Source organism: Octopus bimaculoides, chromosome 3 (genome assembly GCF_046866305.1).
Source record: "Octopus bimaculoides isolate indiv1 chromosome 3, ASM4686630v1, whole genome shotgun sequence".
Lineage (NCBI taxonomy): Eukaryota > Metazoa > Mollusca > Cephalopoda > Octopoda > Octopodidae > Octopus > Octopus bimaculoides.
In genome coordinates, this window is record NC_142930.1 from 164,081,830 (window position 1) to 164,091,829 (window position 10,000).

Sequence of the window (10,000 nt, forward strand, 5' to 3'; positions counted from 1 at the left end):
TGGACGAAACGAGCAAGTTGTATTTCAATTTCTTAGTAATAGATGTAAAGCACAATATCCTTTTGGAGTTATGTGAAATACGTATTTACTCAGCAGCCTATCGACCTAGCCACTAGATTCCTCTGTCTTATTTTCATTGTAATTATATACAGAGAAATTCTGCTTCATGTAATATAGTCTTTGGTGTTTTCTATTTTTGTTTTTGAAGCCTGCAATCCAATCAACTATTATGAACGTTTTAATTTATAACAGAATGTGTTAAGGAATCGAAATTGACCTCTTTGTTCTTCCTAAGTCAATCTATTTCCTAAGCTAATATAAAGGTATTATTTCCTATTGAAAACAACAGTATTATCTTGCTTTTCATTGCTCTTTTATCCAGCAGGAACATTTTCTCAGTCATTCAACTTCGTATCGATCTCAATAACTTATCGATCTCAAAAACGTATCAGATGAGTCATTAAAAGAGTATCACTCAGTTACTCAATCACTCTGTCCACTCACACTCCAATCTCGATCTCATAGAATCACTGTATCTTTACTGTGTCATCTACCGCTACTATAACGGCCTCTATTCCTCTCTTTCTCAAAGCTGGCCAAAGGCACACCACTTCCACATAAGCACATCCGACACACTCCACCCTTTTCTCGTAATGTTCACTGCTGTGTCTTCCTTCCCATGATCCTTGCTAATCCTCATGTTCAATCTTCCATCCCTAAAATGTTCCAATATCTACAATTCTGCTTACGTTTATATTATTATTTTTTGATATTACTTTTCCTTACAGACGTTGACCTGGATCTGTTCAAGCTGAATATCAGAAGTATCGGTTTAACCAGCCATGGAGGGCTGGTTGGAGACCACGGCCACATACCTCTCCTCCGACTGGCAGCATAAAGCAATGTACTTCTACTGATGTTGAGATCTTCGAGCAGCCGCTAACGAGATGTTTCGCAATGCAGTGCCAGGAATTTCTGCTGCACCACGCTTTAGCTTTGGTGGTCGTTCATTTCCATGCTGAGTGTTTTTGCCAATAATATCAATGTAGTTGAATGTTTTTGGTCCTTCATTTGGATGCGGAAGTTTCTTAAGTACAAAAACCATACTGCGTTAAGCAACAATAAAAGAGATTGGCGCAAATTGTCCATAAAACTCCTATTTGATATTTCCTGCTCATGCCATGAAATGATTTAACCTGTTAATATGATGGATACGATAGAGATTCTTCCCACATGTATTTTAGTTCCTATTTTGTCAGTTTTGAAAAAAGTCTTCTAAGTTCATGCTTTACTTGGAGTTTTATCACTCTCAGTGTGATAAAACATGTTGTAGTGATTATATTAACCCGTCTCTAATTAAAATAAAGCTCTTCGCCTGAAGTACATTGAGATTTGTTTGTGATTATCCTAAACTGCTTTGTGTTTTCATTTCGAAAATTATTCTGCACCGACACATTTTGAAAGTGAACTAACAGTTCATAACAGTTCATATACTAAGTATTATCATCTGACAACTCTACCTGACGAGCTCTTCACCTCCATCATCACATTTCGATATCAGTCAACTGAAGTTCCTCTGTAGTAGTCTAAAGATTAACTATTGATGACTGTTATTCTTAATGCTGTTTTATTACCAATTAATATCTGATAGAAAATAAATACCTTTTCACAGTTGACTTTTTTTTTATATATTTATATCGTTCAAATTCGTTTTCATTCTAAATTCTTTTGAAATCTGTCTAAGGCGAGTTCTAACATTAAAACGTCCTTTTCAAAACTAATTCTGGATAATTTATGTCTCAATTGACATTACAGAATGAACTTTCAGGATTATACCTTTCTATGAACTTTCGCACTTCTGAGCCTCCAATTTTTCTGTTAAAATTATATAAATCTTTATACTCATTTCTCTATGTTGTAAATGTTTTGGTACAATATGAAAATAGCTGTCTCTCTTTTATTATTATAATTTATATAAAATTATATAAATTTTTCCATTGATAGAACTACCATCTGCCAGCATCGGCTTAAATAAGTTAAGTTTCTATCAAAACATTTTTCAAGAAAAAGGCTGTTTGCTTGTGCCTCATTCTTCCCATAAAAGACAAAGATCCTAGGAAGAGTTCGAAAACAGCGTTCAGCTTTGTGGTTCTATTTTAGATGTGAAATGTTCTTTTAAATTATGAAGTAGACTCTTAGTTCATACAAGTTTAATTTAAATACCGCACAAACAGTTTGTCCAATCTGTGGACAGAAAACTAATCTTTCCAGCTGACGTAAATATATATACCAGAAAATGAAAGTAGAGTCCATCTCCTGTGTCATTAGGTTGTTGTTTCGCATTTTCTTGAGGGGAAAGATTCCACTTTAATTTCTGAAGCTGGTCATCTTTATTTAAAGAATATCTTGACGTATTCTCTAAGTACTGACTGGTTCTGAACAACTAAAAGTGTTGGCTATCGACCTGTTCTTATAATTTTTACTGTTCATAATTCTTCAATAATACAAAAATATCAAAACATTTCCTTAATATATTTATGTTGAAATAAACATAAAGAATTTGTGAAAATATCTTTGTCGTCATCAAGATGGTGTGTGGAGCATGAATTAACATGAAATTTTGATGTAAGGCTTTTAGATTATTTTAAAACAGAGGATTTGTATCAGAGAGCCAGTGGCCGTTTCAGAGTTAAATGAAATTCAAAGCTAAATGAGAAAATATTGTTTTTTTTTTATCAGATAACTTACGGTCGGGAGACCAAATTCTGCTGAAGGCTGAATTCCAGCAGGGTTTCAGGAGTAATTAATCTGTACTAAAGTTTGAAAAGCGAAAACAATTTTGATATTTTATATACGACTGATTAATCCTGTACCACCATTCTCCTAGAGGGGAACCAGTTTATGAAATCAAGAACAGAAATGACAACAAGAAAATATCAGAAAGACTATTCTTGGATAAGCAAAGTAGTTAGTTAGAGAATCTCTACAAGAGATGAAAGAAGTAACTATACTAAGAAGTAATGTTTGTCACCACATCAACATGGCTGTTCCGTACTTTTACTTGTTTCAGTCATGTGACTGCGGCCATGCTGAATCACCGCCTTTAGTCGAGTAAATCGACCCCAGGACTTATTCTTTGGATGCCTAGTACTTATTCTATCGGTCTCTTTTGCTGAACCGCTAAGTTACGGGGACGTAAACACACCATCATCGGTTGTCAAGCGATGTTGGGGGGACAAACACAGACACACACACACACACACACACACACACACACATATATATATATATATACATATATACGACAGGCTTCTTTCAGTTTCCGTCTACCAAATCCACTCACAAGGCTTTGGTCAGCCCGAGGCTATAGTAGAAGACACTTGCCCGAGGTGCCACGCAGTGGGAATGTACCCGAGACATGTGGTTGGTGAGCAAGCTACTAACCATTCAGCCACCCCTGCGCATACATATATATATATATGTACAGAAACACATATATATATACAGACACTCACTCACACACGACGGACTTCTTTCGAATGTGATTGCACTTTTGTGCCTGTGTTTGTCTTCCACCGCTTGACAACTGGTGTTTGGTGTGATTACGTCTCTGTAACTTTGCTGTTCGACCAAAGAGATCGATAGCATAAGTACCACGCTTAGTAAGAAAATAAGAACTGCAGACGATTCGTTCGATTATAATTCTGCAATGACCGAAATAAATATGAATTAAAAGATTAAGGCTAAATGCCGAGGTCCTCAGGTAAACGAAAGCTACCAAAAGATTCCTTAATAATATAAGGAGAGACAAGCGGTGAGCTGACAGAAACGTTAGCACGCCGGACGAACTGCTTAGCGATATTCCGTCTGTCTTTACGTTCTGAGTTCAAATTCCGCCGAGGTCGATTTTGCTTTTCATCCTTTCGGGGCCGATAAATTAAGTACCAGTTACGTACTGTAGTCGATCTAATCGGCTGGCTCCCCCTCCTCCAAAATTTCAGAGCCCTTGTGCCAAGAATAGAAAAGCATAATATAAGGAGAAAATAGGCTCAGTTCGTTAAACAGCATATGAGAAGGAAAAAACATTGAGCTCTTGGGGATAACGGTAAACTAAAGGAAAATAGAGGGATAAGAAACCATGGCCATCACCATCACCAACACCACGACAATTAAAATCACATCATCACCACAGTTACCCACAACTGCTACCAACACCATAGCTATCACCATTGGCGCCATTAGCAATGAGCATTAGCACTACAAATACAGTGCTCCCGCTACCGCCACGATCAACACAACTATTACCAACACGAACAAAATCAACACTACAACCACCACAAACACTACAACCACCACAAACATCACCACAGCACCTATTACAACCACAACTACAAACATCACCGCCACCATCATTACCACCACAGTCACCACAACTATCACACGCACCATCACCACCACAACCACCACCACAACTACTAAAACTATTACCACCATCATCATCGCCAGCATTATCATTACTACAACCATCACCACTACAACTACCACAACGACCACCACAAACACTACTACAACCACTACCGCCAACCTCATCATTATAACCATCACCACAACACCTGCCACAACCACCACCATCACCGCAACTACCAACAATCACTGTAATTACAATCACTGTATTCACCACCAATACAACCACCACCACAAATACAATCACCATCAACAACAACAGTATCACCACAACCATCACGCTACATCTACCACCACTACAATCACTATTACGACCACTACAACCCCCCACCGCAAACACCAAAACCACCACCACCATAACCACCACCACCACTATAACCACCACTACCACCATAACCACCACCATCATCACCCTCACCACCACAACCACAACCACAGCCACCACCACCGCAACTACCTTTAAAGTAAATACACACTTATACACACACACTTATACATTGCGAATTTATCTTCCGCTGCTTTCTTTTTCTTTATATATTTTTAACTGGATTACCAAGGACAATTGCATTATAACTTAAATAACCATACTTCATGACAGTCTTGCTATAAGTACTAGGATATTTATATACACTGGGACAGAATAGAATGATGTGAACTGGGAAGGAGTGGGGGAAAGCTGTGTATAGATGGAATATAATGGAATGAAAATGAACTGAATGGAATGGAATAGAATAGAATAGGACACAAAATTTATTTCATAATTAACAAAAGAGCAAAATAGAAATCTATAGAGGGAACGAGAATAAAATGTATGTATGTGTGTGTGTATATGAATATATATGAATATGTATATGTATCTACGTGCGTATATATGTATCTATATGTATATATGTATATGCTTGTGTGTGTATATGTGCTTGTATGTATGTATGTATGATTGTATGTGTGTATGTATATAACGTCGGTTGGTAGGCTTATATCTGTCTGTCTGTATGTATGTATGTATGAATGTATGTATATGTATGCATGCAGGTATGTATGTATGTATGTATGTATGTATGAATGTATGTATATGTATGCGTGCAGGTATGTATGTATGTATGTATGTATGTATGTGTATGCGTGTGTGCGTATGTATGCGTGTGTGTATGTATATATGTATGTATGTATGTATGTTTGTGTGTGTGTGTATGTATGTATGTATGCATATGTATTTATGCATGTATGTATGTATATATGTATGTATTTATACATGTATGTATGTACACACGCAATTATTAGTGTGCGTGTATTCCTTCAATCAAATTAGTTTTAGTCACTTTTGCATTTCTAGTCGTGTGCTAGTTTGAAGATTTAATACCAATTGTTCTAAGGAATCAATGAGACTTTCATCATGCTGAAATACAATCAAAGAATAATATTTCTTTTTACTAATTTTGGCATAGGACCAAGAATTTCGAGTGGGGGGGGGGCGAAGCCGATGAAATCGATTCAGTGCTCAATTGGTACTTACTTTATCGACCCCGAAACGATGATAGACAATCTACTAACGCTGGTCATTATTCATTGCCCGTCTCCTCCTGAATGGCGGAAGACGATGGAATTTGTTGCGAAACTTGCCGAGTCGAGAGGATCGCTGTGTTTTTTTTTTTTCTTAAACTTCTGTGTGTTAGGATGAGGCGATCGTTCCCGCTGTTTCCTGTACCTTGATTGATGCTCACAGGACTAGGAATTTTTCCGCCATTTTGCCAGTTGCGGCGGTGCTACCAATATAGGCGTAGGAGTGGCTGTGTGGTAAGAAGCTTGCTTCCCAACCACATGGTTCCGGGTTCAGCCCCACAGCGTGGCACCTTGGGCAAGTGTCTTCTACTATAGCCTCGGGCCGAGCAAAACCTTGTGAGTAGATTTGGTAGACGGAAACTGAAAGAAGCTCGTCGTATGTGTGTGTGTGTTTGTGTGTGTATGTGAGTGTGTGCGTGTGTTTGTACCCCCAACCATCGCTTGACAACCGCTCTTTGTGTGTTTACCTCCCCGTAACTTAGCAGTTCGGCAAAAGAGACCAATAGAATAAGCACTAGGCTTACAAAGAATAAGTCCTGGGGTCGATTTGTTCGACTAAAAGACGATGCTCCAGCATGGCCGCAGTCAAATGACTGAAACAAATAGAAGAATGCCAGAGAATAAATCTGGAATGTATCTGTGAAGCGTGAAGCTTATAGGAATTCAAAGGGGCTTATAGGAAGCGTGAAGCTTATAGGAATTCAAAGGGGCTTATAGGAAGCGTGAAGCTTATAGGAATTCAAAGGGGCCCAGCCTTGTCACATTTTGTATCACGCTCAATCTGACTGAGAACTACATTAAGGAGACAGGTGTCTGCGGAATGCTCAGCCACCTGCACGTTAATTGCACAAACAGGCTGCTCTGATGATTGGATCAGCATGAGGCCTTGTCGTCGTAATCGACGGAATGCCGGTACTGAAGATAAATTCCATCAGTTTTAGATAGTTTGGCCTTCAGAGAGATTTCATGAAGGATAGAAAGATATTAGTAATTGAGTAGTACAGCTTTCTGTCAATCAATTATGAGATTAAAATATGATAATAGGTATACACAGGTAATGCGTATGTCACGTTCACAATGTCGAAACTCTAGTTCAAATCTCAGAGTGAAGAATTTAATAACCTAATATGTCGAGACTTGGCCGCTTGGAGATTTGAAGACGTAATTTTATTGGGCGTTGAATCATGAGTATCTGGAGTTGGTGAAAATACGTTGATACTCACAGATAACCTTATTATTTAACCGAACAGAAAAAAGGCATTTAAAACAACAAATGAAAAGAAGGAAAGACGGGACCATCAACCAATGTGAATAACAGTTAGAAATACGAAACTGCGCAATCAGATTGATTCAGTATGATTCTGAAAAAATTTAACGTCAGTTATACTTAAAACTTGTCGTTTCAGTTAGCGCCATGAGTGCTGTCATCGATGAGGACATTTAAACTTAGATTATCTTGGTGATAACATCAAAGATTGATATAGCAGAGACACAAGGGAAATTGACGTTTCAGATGTGCAACAAGAAAATTCGTCAGGAAATAATAGAATATTAAAATAAAACACATAAAACGGGATAAATCTATCACACTTCTACACAAACACTTGCATGTACGTAGTCTCTCTCTCTCTCTCTCTCTCTCTCTCTCTCTCTATATATATATATATATATATATATATATATATATATATATATAGAGAGAGAGAGAGAGAGAGAGAGAGAGAGAGAGATAATTATATATACACATGTATTGGTGGATATAACACATATATTCACATATATATATCATATATACATATATATATATATATATATATATATATATATATATATATATATATGAATGTATGTCTATATGCGTATGTATATATATGTGTGTGTGTTTATGAATATATATATATATATATATATATATATATATATATATATATATATACATATATATATATATATAGATAGATAGATAGATAGATAGATAGATAGATAGATTGATAGATAGATAGATAGATAGATAGATGTGTGTGTGTGTGTCCGTACACATACATACGTACATACAAACCACACAAACACTTAAGTGCAGACACACATATATGGATACATATACATATATGTATATATATATATATATATATATATATATATATATATATATATATATATATATGCGCTTTTGTACGCTTATACTTGTATCTATGCGTGTGTGCTTTGTGTGAATGAGTGCGTGTGTAGAATCGTGTGAATGCGTGAGTACAGAACAAATGTGTACAAGTGTACAATCTGTACACACACGCACACACACACAGACACACACACACACACACACACACACAGACGTACATACAGAGAGAGAGAGAGAGACAGAGAGAGAGACAGAGAGAAAGAGAGAAAATGTGAGTAGAAAGACAGACAGACTGCTTAATACATATTCATGAGAATTATCATTTAACAGTTGTAATGTTGATACCTATAGGTCTTTCTGTCGTATATTATTACCATTTAATGTAGATCAAGACAAACAACGCTGCCGACTCAAGGGACATATAGTTAAGCTATAAACTATTCAAAAGTGATCTACCGATAAGATTGAATAAGTTGCAAAGCGTCTCGTGAGGAAGAAATTCTCTGCAGCTACCATTTCTATTTGATGTCTCCGATGTTAAATCGTCTACAAAATACTTTAAAAAGTTCTACTGATAAATTTTATTGAATATTTTTGACCTATTGGGATGACCTCTATTCTATAATCTAAGTTTTATTGAATTTTATTCATCGTATTTATCTAACTCACCTCCCATTCCTACAATCTGACTGTTTTATTTTACAAACACGAATCAGTTAACCATTTAAAGCCATACATTGGAAGAATGAATGCTACACCGTGATTCTCAATTGAAATACAGTGTTTGATTTAATTGGTAAATCTCACAACAGCCGGCTCATAAACATACATACACATTCATTCATATTAAACGCACTCGAAAATTTTCACCAGGATTTGTTTTAGGATAAAAATCAATAGAGGAGATGAAAAAAATCGAATACAATCATTATTGATATTTCACTAAATAGAAATCGTAATAACAAAAGTTATATTCTTTTACCCTAACAAAGCCTGAAATGCTATCATCCAAATAAAATTGGTTGCTATTATAATTTTGTTGACAATAATTTTGCTTTTAAAATATATATCTCTTTAGAATGTGATAAATAACATAACTGGCTGAAGCCAATTCAGTTCACTTCTTATTTTTCATTCTATTTAGTAATATTTTATTTATGTCTGGTAAACACGGTAGGCGTAGACAAGCCGATTGTTCACAGCAAACACTGTTTCTACAGTATCATTGAAACTGAGTCGAAACGCCGCAGACTACGGTACTTTTGTGCCAAACCAGAGCCTACTGAGTCCGCCGAACCTGTTGAACTTGCTGAGCCTGCTTAAGCTGTAGTGCCTGCTTAGCTTCTTGGGTCTGTTGAACCTGCTCAGCCTCTTGGATCTGCTGAGCTGCTGATCCTATTGAGCCTGCTGAGCCTGTATGCTGTTACTTTATAACCAGCTTGAGAAAGTCTTTGGCTAGAAATAGCAGTCCTGTCTCCCTTAAATCACATCCTGTCGCATTAATAAAGGAAACGTTGGATTGTAGTTGTGGAAGCTGCTAAAACGACGACAGTGTTACTGGAAATAGTAGCCAAGTCTCCCTTACATCACATTCTGTCGTTTTAATAAAGGAAGAACGAGGTCTGATCAATAAGTATCAAACTGTTGCCATAGTAACGAAGCTAAAGCACGCAGAGTAAAGCCGCTTGGCACAGATAGACCTTGAACTCTGCTGTGCATGCGCACTAAGTTTTAACGTACTCGTTCACTTCCGCTGTTTACAGAAGTGCTTGGAAGGAAGGTGTGTAGTGTGTGATCGTCGCATTGACCATGACAGAGTAAACTTTCATGGCGACACCTGCACAGAGGCCTAAGCAA